Below are 16,712 nucleotides of genomic sequence, written 5' to 3'. Positions count from 1 at the left end.
AATGTAGATGTAAATGTAGATGTAAATGTAAATGAAAATGTAAATGTAAACGTAGATGTAAATGTAAACGTAGATGTAAATGTAAATGTAGATGTAGATGTAGATGTAGATGTAAATGTAAATGTAGATGTAGATGTAAATGTAAATGTAGATGTAGATGTAGATGTAAATGTAAATGTAGACGTAAATGTAGATGTAAATGTAAATGTAAATGTAGATGTAGATGTAGATGTAAATGTAAATGTAAACGTAGATGTAGATGTAAATGTAGATGTAAATGTAGATGTAGATGTAGATGTAGATGTAGATGTAAATGTAAACGTAGATGTAAATGTAAATGTAAATGTAAATGTAGATGTAAATGTAGATGTAAATGTAGATGTAGATGTAAATGCATGTTGGTACAAAATACCCAGGTGTCTGTGCTCCATATAGATTAATAAAAATCATGGAAATTTCCCAGTATCAAATTGTCCCTCTGTTTACCAAGTTACCATCACTGAAATCCATAATTTCCTTTTCAAATCAATATAGTATCACACTTCCGGTCCCATTGTTTTGGAAATCATTATTCCAAAATGCCTGGTCATAAACAATCTCAGTTATGATAGGGCATACCGTAATCCACCAGATATCAGGGTTTTAGGGTTTTCAGTTTTACAAGCTGAGAATCAATAAATGTTTCACAACAGAATATGACAATCAACTCCCAGTTTTAAGTAGACAAAAAAGTTCTTTGAAAGTCCTATAAGAACACCACACAAGTCATGGATGCCCATTTCTTCAGAATTTATCATTATTATTCCAAAAGTTTGTTGTAGGGCACCATCAATCATGGTAAAAGCCACCGTTGAATAATTTAATAAGTTAAAACAAATTTGGGATCTGAAACAGTTTGCAACCATCATTAAAATTCTGAATAAACAAACCATATTCATATTCAATTGGTTGATGAAATTAATGTTTTTCAAAGAAGATTGCTCTATATGATATATCATCTATCACGCCTCTTCTAACGTTAATATTTTTAAAGGTTACAACTTCAAGCTTAAAAAATATATGGTCTACTTGGCAAAATGCCACAAAATCACTACCTATCTAAGAAACCGATAAACTCTGTGCCAAACTTTCCGATATCAAACATAAATTTCTTCTCATGACATAAACATTATAGATAGCAGAAAAAAAAGTACACAAATAATATTCAGAACCATATTGTTAACTGCATGTTATCCCGTGTAGATGAAATGCATTCAAATGATTGTACACTAAACGTGTGTGTACAATTTGTGTGTTTGCAATATACACATGATATAAATATTGTTTATACTAAGTAAGGGGTTGAGTAGCCTAGTGGTTAATGCGTTCGCTGCCACGCCGAAGACCCGGGTTCGATTCCAGACATGGGTACAATGTGTGAAGCCCATTTCTGGTGTCCCTCGCCGTGATATTGCTGGAATATTGCTAAAAGCGGCGTAAAACCAAACTCACTCAATCACTCACTTATACTAAGTAAACAATTCGACCTCTGAGAACAACACATAAATGTGCAACAGGTGTTGATAATTACACTCCAGTTTTATGAATGTGTCAATCAATAATATCTGCACAGTGGACACATTTGAGTGTCACCGCTATTGAAATGTGATACAATGAAATGGACAAGCATGGCTGAACTCAGTTTTCATGAATGATCAAGAATAACAACTGATAATGGAACTTACTTCAACACAACTGTTCAAGCATGGCTAGAGGTTGCGGAAGTAGAGAAATGCTTTTTTACGATTTGGGATTTCGTTTTGGGGAGTTGTTTAATTTTGTTAAAAATATATGACAAAATGAGTTACTTATAGTGTTGTTATACTTTTATACAACATTTCTACATCACAAACATCATCCATCGTATTGATGCTCATGATGTCAATCACTGGATTAGTACAGGCTCCATTATTAACAGACTAGCCCCATACAGCTGGATTGTTGCTGACGTGGTGTTAAACAACAAACAAAAATGGAATCATCATCATCATCATCATCATCATCATCATTATCACCACCACCACCACCACCACCTCAGTATCTCTGTATGCTATTTCCCTTTTATTTTTACTTTTGTTTATTTGTTTATACAAACCCCTTTACCATTAGAAAATGCTTTATTACACTTGACAAGCATAAGCTAGGAGCAGGTTCATCCTTATTATAGTCATGGAGTTTTACATATTCATAATATATTAAATTTTCAAATAAGATATAAACTATCCTAATATAACAGATAAACTAGATATTTTCTTGATACGCACATACATGTGGCAAGATGGACAACAGAATGACCTATAAATAATCATGAAAAAGAAACAACAAAATAGCAATATGGCACAATAACATTTTTCAAATTACTGTGTCAATTCTCATGAAGATCATGTGAAGATATTACAGATTTGCTGAAGACATATTCACTGAATGAACTACCAACCTGCAAGCATCATACATCGCCATCAGTAACTTCACTTTCCTATATAACGGCACTGATTTCAAAACAAGCACCTATTGTCTTTATCAATCTACCTCTACGATCATTGTGCATTTCCTCACGTACATAATTTGTATTGTATTTAGCAGCATAAATATTTCACACCCAAAACATCTTACCTACCAAACACAATTTTCTTTCAAAATCTGAAAATATTACTTCTTAAACTATATGATTTACTTATTGCCTGAAATTGACAAGTGGTATAAATTTGAAACTGACAACGTCAAGTAGAGGCTATTGACATGAGGACTTGATATAGACACTGCTTGGTGACCTCGGACACCCTAAGATTGTATGTGTTTACTATCACAGTGAAGATAAGCGAGAGCTGTCTATGTCAGCTTGCTTGACGTCATGCTTGCCCCTTGGTTTTAAGTTTATAGATAATATCAAGTTCTTGAAAGGTCTTTAGACTGAAGTGAAGAGGTAGATAGATTTGATTGCAAAAGAGGTGATGGGAAATAGAGTTTAACATTATTTCACTTATATAGTGAGTGAGTGAGTGAGTTGGGTTTAACGCTGCTTTTAACAGTATTCCAGTTATATCGCGGGGTGTCAGCTTAATGTGGGAGGAAAGCCCGAAGTGATGCAGGTCTCAGATGTTTACCACTTCGGTGAAACCCACGAGCACAGGTATGGTGCTGACAAACCTAGAAACATAATCGGGGCGAACCTGGATTCGAACCCACAATCATAGGTTTCTGGCGTGCCCAAGGGACGCAACTCTGCACAGCGAATCGCGTGCCCCCTTTCACTTATATAGAGATGAGCAGGCTATATGTGAGTGGTTACTTGTACTGGGCATTTTATAGTTAAAGCCTACTGAGACACCATGTCACAGTTTGAATATGGATTCCACACACTCTGACACATTATACTGACTCAGAGTTGACCAGTCCATATCTTATCCCCTTAATGCCAAGCACCAAGCAGGGTAACAACAAGTACCATATTTTAATTCTAACAACTTTTGGTATGAGGCGACCTTGGATCAAGCCGTCGACCTTCTGCTCTATAGGCAGACACTCTATCCACTAGACCATGGAGGAATCTGTTTCCAGAAGAAATCATCTTAGTGATGATGATGATAATGATTGTGATGATGACGATTTTAATGATAATGATAATGATTGTGATGATGATGATTTTAATGATAATGATAATGATTGTGATGATTTTAATGATAATGATAATGATTGTGATGATGATTTTAATGATAATGATAATGATTGTGATGATGATGATGAGGGGGATGATGATGATGATGATGATCATGAGGATCTAGATAAGTGACATTAGCATCAAGCCCTATATTACTATAAGGGTAACACAATTTTTCAGGGCATTATCATTTGCAGAAGCCCAAGGTTTTCTATTAACTGCCAGACGAAGGAGGGCAGTTGAAAAGACCGAGGGCTTCTGCCAATGATAATGCCCTGAAAAAGAGCGTTACCGTTATTATAGCTAAAATGGATGGAATTTGTTATCAAATAAAAAGAAACAACAACATCGGTTTTGAAACATTTACTGCAATCAACACGAATGTCACTGACCACATTTTACAAATATGGAAACGTCATAGAACAAACCAGATGACGTCACTATACTAACGTGACGTCATTTTCTCTACCCTATGACGTCACCTAACAACGAGGGCATTATCAAGTTACAGTGGCCCGCTCATTTCTGATAACGTGCGGGCGGTTTAATGATAATTCTATCCATTTTAGCTATAAATAACAGTAAGAAGACGTACATTCTGCAAACTACATGGAAGAAACAACCCTGTCATGACCTCACTAAATGTCGCATTAGAATTTCACTGAAAAAGTATCTAAACGGAGGACGTAAAGTCCTCTCAGGCTTGACTGTTTTATTCAACTGGAATAGTCAATTCTCTTGAGAACTGCTCAGCTCTGCCAGGTCCCGGGCAGACAGTGCAATCACGTCAAACTCTAAACCTCCTTCCTCTATTATGCATTTAAATCTTTTAAAGATTCATGTCATTCTTCTTGAAATGTACAAATGAGCTGTAGCATAATTCATCAACACTTAATGCACAAACTATACATACTGAAATCAAATCTTGAACTCAAAAGCAACTAAATTGACCAATTTGGAAAACAGAGTTCAAAAAACCTATCATTATACAAACAAGAAAAGAGAAATTTGCAAATTTCTCCAAAACCCAACCAAAAAACTGAGTTTATTAATGTAATAGTCTGTTCAGCTCAAAAACAATTTTTTCACATTTCGAAAATCAGAATTAAAAACATTATCAGATCAGATCAAATCAAATCATTGCAATAAACCTCCAAGGAAATATCCTAAATTACCAAACCTTTAAATACTATTATCATGAAATATACACACACCAAATACAACAGGCCTCAGAATTGATCACGCAGTACTGAGTTAGACAAGACTGTGCCGAGATCACAGATTATTTCCAATATACTGATATCGGGCAGAATAAGTTATCAGTTTCAATGAGTTCCTTAATGCATAAGGTAGGCAAATCAATGCGAGATCGTCAACACATCCTCCTAGCAGCTTCCGCATCCCAAACAATGACATCATACTATATTAACGATATATATTTAGAACGAGCCATACAAGCGGTGAGTCATAACAGAGAATCATTGATTTTTCAAACTGTTCTGTTTTCTCGTCTTAGAGGATTCTAGGGTCAATATGTAGTCACCGAAGGCTTATCATATGTACAAGCAAGTCAAAAATATAGCTCATAAAATTACCCTACATATTTTATACATTGAATTGAAAATGAGGTCAGAATTGATCCTTTCACTTGGAGATTTGAAACTAGAACAGCAAAATCCCTAAATGTCTAGAATCAACCTGATAAAATACAGTTACTTTATAACAATGTTATATCAAAATTGTTAAACTTGACATTGGCTCCCAATTGTCGGGTGTATGTTGAAATTGATTGGAAATAAATCCTGTGCCGATTTGCCTCAAAGCACGTGACTGCAATATTTAATTATTTAGCTATACCGCCACTCATCTGCCACTTAAGGTAAAGCTGGTACTTACATATAATCAACTCTGTTAATGTTATAACCTTTACGTAGATCTTTCCAGTTTAAAGATTTGGTCTTTCTCAGTGTGTCTCAACTAGAGTGTTGAAAATGGCCTAATTTACTAGCAAAATGCAAACCTTCAGACACAAATAAGTGGTTCTCCACTGAATTACTAAAAGAGGGTTAATGCCACCCAAAACCCAGATGGTACCTTCCCAGTAAAATTGTCCTTTAACAAATATCTGTTTTAATAATCATTCGTAGATTGTATTTTCCTGTAAATATATATTGATTCTGAACCAACAGCAGTTGTCTGGAAACAAGGTTTGGAAAATATGATCATAATTCCAAATCTACAGTGACTAGTAAAATATAGGTATGATATATCACAGCAGTCTAAACGTGCACATGACCTAGACTAGTGGTTGATATCATGAGCATGCCAGGATGGTATGATTGCACAATGAAATCATTATCTATACTCATGTGACCACTCGTCTCCATTTGACATCAGACAGCAAATGGTGTTTAACCTATAGGCAATTATAATCATATCACAACAACCATTAAATACTCAAATCTGCAAAAGAAACTAGTGGTTGATAGCATGAGCACACTGACACATGATGCAGAGCCCACACTATAACCACATACAAGTATCACCATTTTAGTCAGTTCTAATGACAAATCTTTTTCACATTTTTGGCTAGGGGTCAACAGTCGGATTAATTTAGAAACGTATTAATTACAAAATTTACGGTATCTCCCCTTCAGCCATTACACCACCGGTGACCTTTTGTCCTTGAATCCTCACATGGAAACCTCAACCTTAATAATTAATAAGGCTGTATACACACCATCGCAAATTGAACCAATAAATGACAAACACTTATTTTTACTTCTCGTAAGTTACTCATAAAAGTGTCAATAATGATTCTCTTCTTGGTAGAGGAGCTTACATAAAACAACTCGAAAAGAAATATAAAAAAGTTATTCCTATTTCCTGTCAGCTAAATGCATAACTTTTGAAGTAAGCACAAGCCCAAACTGTCCACAACTCTCAGACTCTTTACACACTGAAATCTGAAAAATTTGATGGTTGAATCCTGAGAATCATTGCAATATTATAACAGTTTTCTAAGGCCATATCATTAACGCTTTGGCTCTATCAGACGACACAGACAGACACTAAATATTTTCTTAGCCCAATACATCATAAATTCTATCCACAAATCAATATGAACCTTTCACAATTCCCAATCTAGAAGAGGTGAGTACTAGTCAAAGCTAAACAGGGTTATGAGTGAGTGAGTTGGGTTTAACGCCGCTTTGCACAGTATTCCACCGATATCGCAGCGTGTTAGCTTAATGTGGGAGGAAAGCCCGAACTGATGCAGGTCTCAGACATTTACCACTTCGGTGACACCCACGAGCACGGGTATGGTTCTGACAAACCTAGAAACATAATCGGGGTGAACCCGAATTCGTAACCACAATCGTAGGTGTCTGCTATGCCAAAGGGAAGCAACTCTGCAGAGCAAATTGTGATGCCTTAGACAAATGGGTCACCCTTGGCCCCTACAGAGATAAGAAATTCATTTGGCTGAGTACTTATTTTCAAACAGAAACAGTGGCCCCAAAGCTCACTTGTTCATAGATAAGCCACTCAGAAAGTAAACTCTGTTAGTATCAATGTTATAATATTAAGTATTATTTTTGGTTCTAAGAGCTCATATCAACAACAAATCATTGTAAAAGATAATCACAATATAAAGAATGTTTATGTCAATGGAAGAACTTTCAAACTTTACTTGGTATGTTTAAACCTGGCTCTTACTCACATCCAACATGGGTACAGTGTGTGAAGCCCATTTCTGGTGTCCCCACTGTAATATTGCTGGAATGTTGCTAAAAGCAGCATAAAACCATACCCACTCACTCACTCACTTACTCACATCATGCCAGGTGAGCTACATTGCTTTGCTGCAGCTGGGTCAATTTAAAAAACTAGGACAAGTTTTAGAATGAGAATTTTTTCACGATTGATGATTGATGATTTCAAATCACCGAGAATGGTTTAAGGAAGTTGAAAAGCCTTCACGAAATCAAAAGGACTGGTCAATTTGGATATCTGATAACAGATGATTGGTTAAATTTCCACAAATTTGCACAAGTTCACAGCAAAGCACTCTCTTAGAATCACTAAACACGGACGTTTGTGACACGCTTGTTCAGAAGTCATCAATCGATCAGCATGTTGGATTAGAAAAAAGGGACCGAAAGAAAAAATACAACGAAACAGATGCCATAAAATGAAAGTCACGGGAATGCAGATTTGAGGAATTTGAATCAAGACTATTTGTTTTTCCAGTCCTCATAAGCAGGGGGTTGAAATGATAGCATTGTAATAATGGCAAGCCCAGTTGGTGATAAGGGTTAGTGGCATACCAAAACGAGCATTTCACATGCAAGAAAGCACATGTCAAGCCCCTCATGAAAATCAATTGACCATTAGCCATCGATTCATGCTGAAAAAATCTCCAGAAATTTTGCCTGGACAACACATTTTCTCCATTTTCGTTGAATTTTGGTCCAAAGGGCTGCCTTTCATGGTCTATTGAGAGAGAAACATCTATTACTTCAAGCTGATTGGTTTGAAATCTGTGTTGGGCTGCATGGCAATTCATTTGTCAATTGGACCAGGAAAAAGCACCATGCTTTCACATGTCCAAATCGATAGACAATCACCTCTCGTCTCAGGCTCTGAACCAATCGTCAGAGCATTGGTAAGAAATCAAAGAATCCTTTCTGAAAGCCATTAGCTTGTAATGTGGCGCTGAGTAGATCGGAACAGGGTGTGTTGGATTGCGGACAACTTGTTGAACACACATCAGAGTTAGAACATCCGCTGCTTGTCGATTTCAACGTACATGTCAATGTCATATCTGTCATCAATCTTGTCAGTGTAAGGACATATTCAAAGTGAAAAAATCTTAATCACACTCAAGACTTAAAAAATCCTTCACCAGGGCAGGACTACATAAACAATACAGCCCCAAATCAGAATAAACTGATAAGTAATTGGAACCGACAGAAAAAAGAAATATTTCATTAAGATTTTGTCGAAACACTATGTTTAAATTTCAATAAAGGTTAGTACACAAGGTAATCAATTTTCAAAACATACTACCCATTTTCAAACTTTGCTTTAATGTTTTGCAATTTTTATGAACAAGAATTCGATGTGTTAAAAGTACATAGAATTATGACTGAATTGTACAACTACATAACACATTACATATTCTGAAATGAGTGAGTGAGTGGTGTTTTACGCCGCTTTTACCAATATTCCAGCAATATCACAGCGGGGGACACAAGAAAATGGGCTTCACACATTGTCCCCCGTGATGTGGGAAAATCGAACCAAGGTCTTTGGCGTGAAGAGCGAAGGTTTTAACCACTAGACTACCCTACCGCACTATTGTGAAATTGAGTGAGTGAGTGAGTATGGTTTTACGCCGCTCTTAGCAATATTCCAGCAATATCACGGTGGGGGACACCAGAAATGGGCTTCACACATTGCACCCATGTCTGGAATCGAATCCGGGTCTTCGGCGTGACGAGCAAACGCTTTAACCACAAGACAAACCGACCACCCTCTGAAATGGAGTGTCGAGCACATACAGTTTCATGCAAATGACCAAAGTTTATATGCAGGACTCAGACCCATTATTACTCACCATCACACGTGTATAGGAAATGCCTCTCAATCGAATAACTACAATACCACAATAAAGCGTAGAATGTCTCCCTGGTGAAGATTGTCAAAAGAATACATTACAAAGAAATGTGAATATCACTGCAATAATAAATAACATTACGACAGCCGAGCGACTCATTGTGGCCTACATTTATACATGTATATTGCCTACTTCCAGAATTACATAGATACATGGATATTTTTTCACAAATTCTATATTTTTGTGTCAATGGGAAATAAACTCTTATCAAATAACACTCTTGATTGAATGTAAACTGATTTTATTTTCTAATATTCCTATACTTTAAGATTGTTATTTTTTTCAACAAATTTTGAAGAATCATATGTCCTTTCTACCACAATATAAGATGAAGTGCATACAGCCAACCTTTGAAATGGATCCATGTACATTTCATCAACCTTTGAAATGGATCCACGTACATTTCATTAACCTTTGAAATATACAAACATACACATTAATTATGCATGAGATAGAATTCACTAGGTATTGGTTTCAACAGTTAAATCCTGGCACTGGATGATTATTTCACACTCAATATCACTGCTTATGGGCTAGCACCTTGCCATGACCTTTGTATAGATCAGTAGGACAATGGCAATGTATCACTGTTGGGTCATTAATGACATATCTTCAATATTTCCTTTCCCGGTCTTTGCGAAATCTCAGCAGGTTGCCATGCTTGTATGGGCTTGTTCTGTTCTCATCAATAGCCTCCAGAAAGGCTTACAGCCCTCATTGATATTGACAAACTTACACCTATTAATGGGCATCTTTGACCTGTAGTGTCCATGTTGACACATGTTGCAATATAGACGGATATATAATTGATGAGAATGGATTGAAATTGACACATTTTTTAGAGACTCCCAAAATTCTGATAATGTTCTGTGGATTTAATTAGATTTTGTGAATTTTAGTTCTTCTGAAACCTCATGTGTTTTGTTTCTTTGTTGGCTGGTGTTAAAATTTGGCATCTTTCTTCCTCCTTTGATCCTTTGGTTTTATTCCAGTGTTGTTACATCAAATTGAATTTAATTGCATCAAAATGTGTTTTTTGGGAGGAAATTAATCTTTTTCACATAACTACCACAAAATAGTCAATTCATATTAATGAAACATGCATACTTCAAAAGAGTTTGTTAGGTTGGCATTTTCCAGAAAGTGACAACATGGACTAAAAGGGTTTTTTCCACTCAGGAAAACCATGGAAGAAAATCAATATCCATATACAAGATTAACTAGGTCAAGTTCTTTTTATCAAAAACAATTCCATTGATGAATGAAACCCAAAGGAGGACTTAGGGCTTATTATTCATACAGAATTCGTAACCTAGCAGATTATCTCCCTTTAATCTAATAAACTTAGCCTCAAGGGGCATTAGAATTCCTCCCACTAAAACATCTTACAAGAAAACATTCTCTACTACTTCTTTCACGACCAACACAAGTGGCTCTGGTCTATCCCTGGTCTTCAAACTGTCTTTACCAATGGTAAAATGCACTTTTTTTGTCATGCCAAAGTTCAGCAATGATCTTTTCAACCTTTTCCACCGGAAAATCAAACTATTTCTGTTGCAAACACCGTAGAACTGTTATTTTCCAAAAACAATATAAATATTTAAATTCTTAATTTAATATTAATAAATACATTCTATAAATCTATTATAAAATTACCTTAGCCATATGATCAGCAAAAAGAGAGTTAAGATAATTTTTTGGCCATCTTGCTGAGGCAAGGGAGTTAACTGACTATAAAAGAACAGTTTCCATCCTTGCTGAAATTGCTGAACTAGGCTGGAATGCCAGTGTTACATTTTGGCTGGACTAACAAGTCTATGCATAGTCTAATCAAAATCTGCAAGGAATGAGACATCTGGTTAATAAACAATATGGATTTCAACATGCAGATTTTGGTCGACTGAGGGATTTGCAAAGCATGTGTACCCCCAACTTGGCGTCGACAGCTATTTTCCAAATCTTTTCATGTTTTTAATCATGGTGCTGTAATGATTTGATGCGCTTTGCGAGGTAAGACCTGTTTAATTACAATATAAATTTTGATTATCAATCAGATCATCTTGACTGGGCGCCACCATTTTGTTTGAAGCAAATGCAAGTGATATTAGAGGTGGAATCTGATTGGTCATTAGGAGGGACATAGAAGGGACACTAATAGTTTTAGCCACTGGTTACGATCGAGCCACAAAATTCCAAGGGTGGAAGCTGGTTTGTTCTAGTCAGTTAACACCCTTAATTGCCTCGGGAAAATGTTTTTCATCAGATTCAGGCAATAAAGAAAATCTGAAAATCTGAGAACAATTACTCTTTAAAACACAAAATGAACCCACTCCATTGTAATTGTGAACTGCAAATGACTTTTGACAACTGTGGTCAATAGACATGATATTATAATCACATTTTCCCTGTTAGTAATACATTGACAATGTAATCTACAGCAAACCCTCCTAAATCTACTTCACGAGAGTAGATATTGTACACAATACCCATATGCTTCTGCTTTCTCTCACCCATAACCCTGCCCCAAGATGGTCTATATGTCTAAATCAAAAACAGCCAATTTAACCCAGATCCGATATCAACATGAAATCTACAATGATGTATTTCCCTTATCTCTATATCTGAAGCAACTGGTTCAGAGACAACTGGCTTCAATGGGATTTACTACACGCTCCATTGACATCTTGACAACTAAGCAGATCTATTCCAGATCGCAACCACCTTGGCAGTCATCTTGTCCTATATTGCATCCGTGAATGTTTGCAACATTAGACTGCTTTCTGGTAGTTAGACCAATTTATGGTAGACACATAGATTACCCATCATTCATAGCTCTCAGGGGATTGCTTTTAGAACTGCTATGTGTCATGATTAACAGTAGCAAAAGGTGCATCGGACGTTGACATCTCAGTGTGGTTGGGTTAAATATATGTTCACATTTGCCATGAGATTAATCACAGTGGTGTAAAAGGTTTGAAGAAATAAATGACTTTAAAAACTTGATTTGTTGCAATATAAATTTCAAACTTGCTGCGATTTTCTGACATTTTAGTGCACAAAGGTGTGAAAATGGAACACCATTATTAGTAAGATACTAACAACAGGTCTTCCTCCAAAGTGATTTCATCAAGTAGGGTCTTTGGTCAGTATGGCGCCATGCATTTTGGCATATATCTTCACTCCCACCAATCATGAAAACAGATGAAAGGCTAAGTACCACCTGCAAGGTTTTCCCTGTTACAGCTATTACGATCCCTCCTATGTCAGACAAGTCCTATCAAGCTGTGCAATGACTAAATCATTTATACGCGAACCATTTTTTAACGTCAGAAAAGAATGGCCATGCAAGTTCATTAAAGTTTCCAAAGGTTTTGCCAGACTAGAAAATGTTACTCACTGAAGATGCTTCCCATAATGACCTTTTCCAGGTCAAAGCTATCTCATCATGCTGAGCAGAAAACAAAAATCCTTTCTACATTTTCGACTTATTAATGCCCAAAAACGTCCATGCCACAGATTTCTAGGCTTATGCAGGATTAATATTGCATCTACTTTAAATGATATACTTCATTGATACATGAACTTGTAATACCGAATTCGAGGTAATAAGCAACCCGCTCTAATAAGCGCCCACGGCGATATTTGTTTATATATTGGCTAGTGAACAATCCCAATTAGCACCCTTTCCGATTGATCAATGTACATAAGACTTATTTATTCGTGTATAATATGCACTTGTGTGTTATATGCACCCTTAATTATGGGCAATTAAATTCTGGAAAAATATATCTGTCGTATATAAACATTTAAGGCTGTCAGCATAAACCGTGAAATTTATCTTTCAACTCTGTTTTTTTTCACCAAAATACTATTCTAAAAAGAGACCCCTATTTCTAATTTTGAGAGCGCTTACGTCGAATGCACTCTTCTTCTCCTACCCCCTGCCACACACCCTCCGAGAGCGCCCTTGGCGCTTCTTACGTCGAATACGGTATGTAAAAGATATTATGATTAATGCATTTTGATAGTTTCAGAACAAATGCAGCTTCACAGTGACATAAGCAGCCAACATGTATTGATGTAAGTTTTTTTACTTTTACCGGTACCAACAAAAACTTAAGTCGTCAACCTGTAGGAACACTCATGACACTGTAGCACCTAATCACACACAGAGAAAAAAGCAGTCACTACCACAAGTCAGCATAAAACCTGGTAAGAAAACATCCGCATCTCCCGATGAGCCGATAGCTGAACCCCAGCTCTGTTAAACCCATCCTTAGTCTGACGTACAAGGTTTAGATTGAAATCAGCAGCTGCAAACCACACAGAGATGTTTTCCTAATTCTTTTGGGCCCCACAAATTTGGTGGTAAATTTATTTTAGGTGTGTTCATTCTGGACGAGTTTCACATTGTTAGAAGATGCTCCAAGATCTATGATTGTTTTAGCACGTCATTGTATATTTATGTAATTCAGGGGATGTGCAGAAAGCCATCTGAGAAATAGATTAGAATATTAGGTAAGAAAATGCCACTAGGATGGTTTTAGAAGTTCTACACCAAATGAAATGGAAACTCATAATGTACTATACCGCTTTTGTAGATCTTTGAGGTAATTCAATAAATGGTCAAGTGGTAGATAAAAAAAACGGGTCATGTGATCGATCCAGTAAATGGGTCAAGAGGTTGATATAATAAATGGGTCATGCTGATACAGTAAATGGGAAAGGTTATGATACAGTAAATGGGAAAGGTTATGATCTAGCAAATGGGTCAAGTGTTAGAAATGGGTAAAGTGAATACAGTAAATGGATCAAGTGGTGGAGCCAGTAAATGGATCAAGTGGTGGAGCCAGTAAATGGATCAAGTGGTGAATACAGTAAATGGGTCAAGTGGTGAATACAGTAAATGGGTCAAGTGGTGAATACAGTAAATGGGTCAAGTGGTGAATACAGTAAATGGGTCAAGTGATGAATACAGTAAATGGGTCAAGTGGTGAATACAGTAAATGGGTCAAGTGGTGGAGCCAGTAAATGGGTCAAGTGGTGAATACAGTAAATGGGTCAAGTGGTGAATACAGTAAATGGGTCAAGTGGTGAATACAGTAAATGGGTCAAGTGGTGAATACAGTAAATGGGTCAAGTGGTGAATACAGTAAATGGGTCAAGTGGTGAATACAGTAAATGGGTCAAGTGGTGAATACAGTAAATGGGTCAAGTGGTGGAGCCAGTAAATGGGTCAAGTGGTGGAGCCAGTAAATGGGTCAAGTGGTGGAGCCAGTAAATGGATCAAGTGGTGGAGCCAGTAAATGGATCAAGTGGTGGAGCCAGTAAATGGGTCAAGTGGTGAATACAGTAAATGGGTCAAGTGGTGAATACAGTAAATGGGTCAAGTGGTGAATACAGTAAATGGGTCAAGTGGTGAATACAGTAAATGGGTCAAGTGGTGAATACAGTAAATGGGTCAAGTGGTGAATACAGTAAATGGGTCAAGTGAATACAGTAAATGGATCAAGTGGTGGAGCCAGTAAATGGGTCAAGTGATGAATACAGTAAATGGGTCAAGTGGTGAATACAGTAAATGGGTCAAGTGGTGGAGCCAGTAAATGGGTCAAGTGGTGAATACAGTAAATGGGTCAAGTGGTGGAGCCAGTAAATGGATCAAGTGGTGGAGCCAGTAAATGGATCAAGTGGTGAATACAGTAAATGGGTCAAGTGGTGAATACAGTAAATTGGTCAAGTGGTGAATACAGTAAATGGGTCAAGTGGTGAATACAGTAAATGGGTCAAGTGATGAATACAGTAAATGGGTCAAGTGGTGAATACAGTAAATGGGTCAAGTGGTGGAGCCAGTAAATGGGTCAAGTGGTGAATACAGTAAATGGGTCAAGTGGTGAATACAGTAAATGGGTCAAGTGGTGAATACAGTAAATGGGTCAAGTGGTGAATACAGTAAATGGGTCAAGTGGTGAATACAGTAAATGGGTCAAGTGGTGAATACAGTAAATGGGTCAAGTGGTGGAGCCAGTAAATGGGTCAAGTGGTGGAGCCAGTAAATGGGTCAAGTGGTGGAGCCAGTAAATGGATCAAGTGGTGGAGCCAGTAAATGGATCAAGTGGTGGAGCCAGTAAATGGGTCAAGTGGTGAATACAGTAAATGGGTCAAGTGGTGAATACAGTAAATGGGTCAAGTGGTGAATACAGTAAATGGGTCAAGTGGTGAATACAGTAAATGGGTCAAGTGGTGAATACAGTAAATGGGTCAAGTGGTGAATACAGTAAATGGGTCAAGTGGTGAATACAGTAAATGGGTCAAGTGGTGGAGCCAGTAAATGGGTCAAGTGATGGTTACTGTAAATAGGTCCATGGGTAGACACCATGGGTTATGTCAGACAAGTGGTTTACATAAAAGTAACAAGACAAGATAAACAACTTCTTTATTACAACTGAGGAGACATTTCGGTGTAGATCCTAACACCTTATTCAAACAATTTACTTATTGCCAACTTGTCTTGTTTATCACACCAACTTCTAAATGTCGCACAATGACAATAAAGTCACTTCTACCTGTAATCTTGAAACTTATAATGCCCTTGGGATGGGAAGAATTGAACTGTGTGTTGTTAAATTGTGATGATAATGCTGATATATACATGACTGAAAGCAGTGGTTTGTTATACTTGTGTAACCTGGTCACTGAAACTAATAAACAAGCCTGTCTGTTGTAATTCACATCAGCTGACATCTCCTCAAATCCCTATAACTTAATTACCGAATCAATATAAAAGCACTTGAAATCTCTACATATTCATCCAACTGGTTGTCTGCCGGCAGTATCTGATTATTTCCATGTTCTGAGAACAAACCAAACCTTGAGGGAACAGAAATAATCTCATTACTGCAGCGCTTTATGGATCGAAAACATGACAGTGAATCCAGATATACCATCCAACATGATATTGCAACAGACTTTGTTGTGACATAAAAACTATGTCAGGGGACTCGTGGAGGATGCTTGTCTGTTTCAGCAGTTGTGAAATAGACAAGGTTTCATTTCAACATGAAATGGCTGCCCATAACATCACAACATGACACTTGTTATTTTGCTTTGATGTCCTACAGTGTACATTGTTGTTTAAATACAACAGCAGGATGATAAGATATGACATATGATTTGTAAATATATGAAATTTGATAATATCACAACATTGTACTACTAATTCAAGGCCTTTTCTATGCATAGGAGATATTTTTATGTTCTTTCCAAGGTAAATTGAAGGACTTTTCAAGGCATTTCATCATGGCATTTTCAGGGCTGTGCAAACCTTTACAGATT

The 16,712-nt window shown here is 36.8% G+C and overlaps 1 protein-coding gene across 13 annotated transcripts in view; it reads right to left on the bottom strand.

Annotated features, from left to right (window-relative positions):
• Nucleotides 1-16,712, bottom strand: part of LOC139473941 (neuron navigator 2-like) — a 733,750-nt gene that overhangs the window by 89,031 nt on the left and 628,007 nt on the right. The window lies entirely within an intron of this gene.

The sequence above is a fragment of the Haliotis cracherodii genome, unplaced genomic scaffold, assembly GCF_022045235.1.
Source record: "Haliotis cracherodii isolate W230 unplaced genomic scaffold, xgHalCrac1.p SCAF_3, whole genome shotgun sequence".
NCBI classification, from domain to species: domain Eukaryota; kingdom Metazoa; phylum Mollusca; class Gastropoda; order Lepetellida; family Haliotidae; genus Haliotis; species Haliotis cracherodii.
This window is presented reverse-complemented; position numbering and strand designations above follow the sequence as displayed.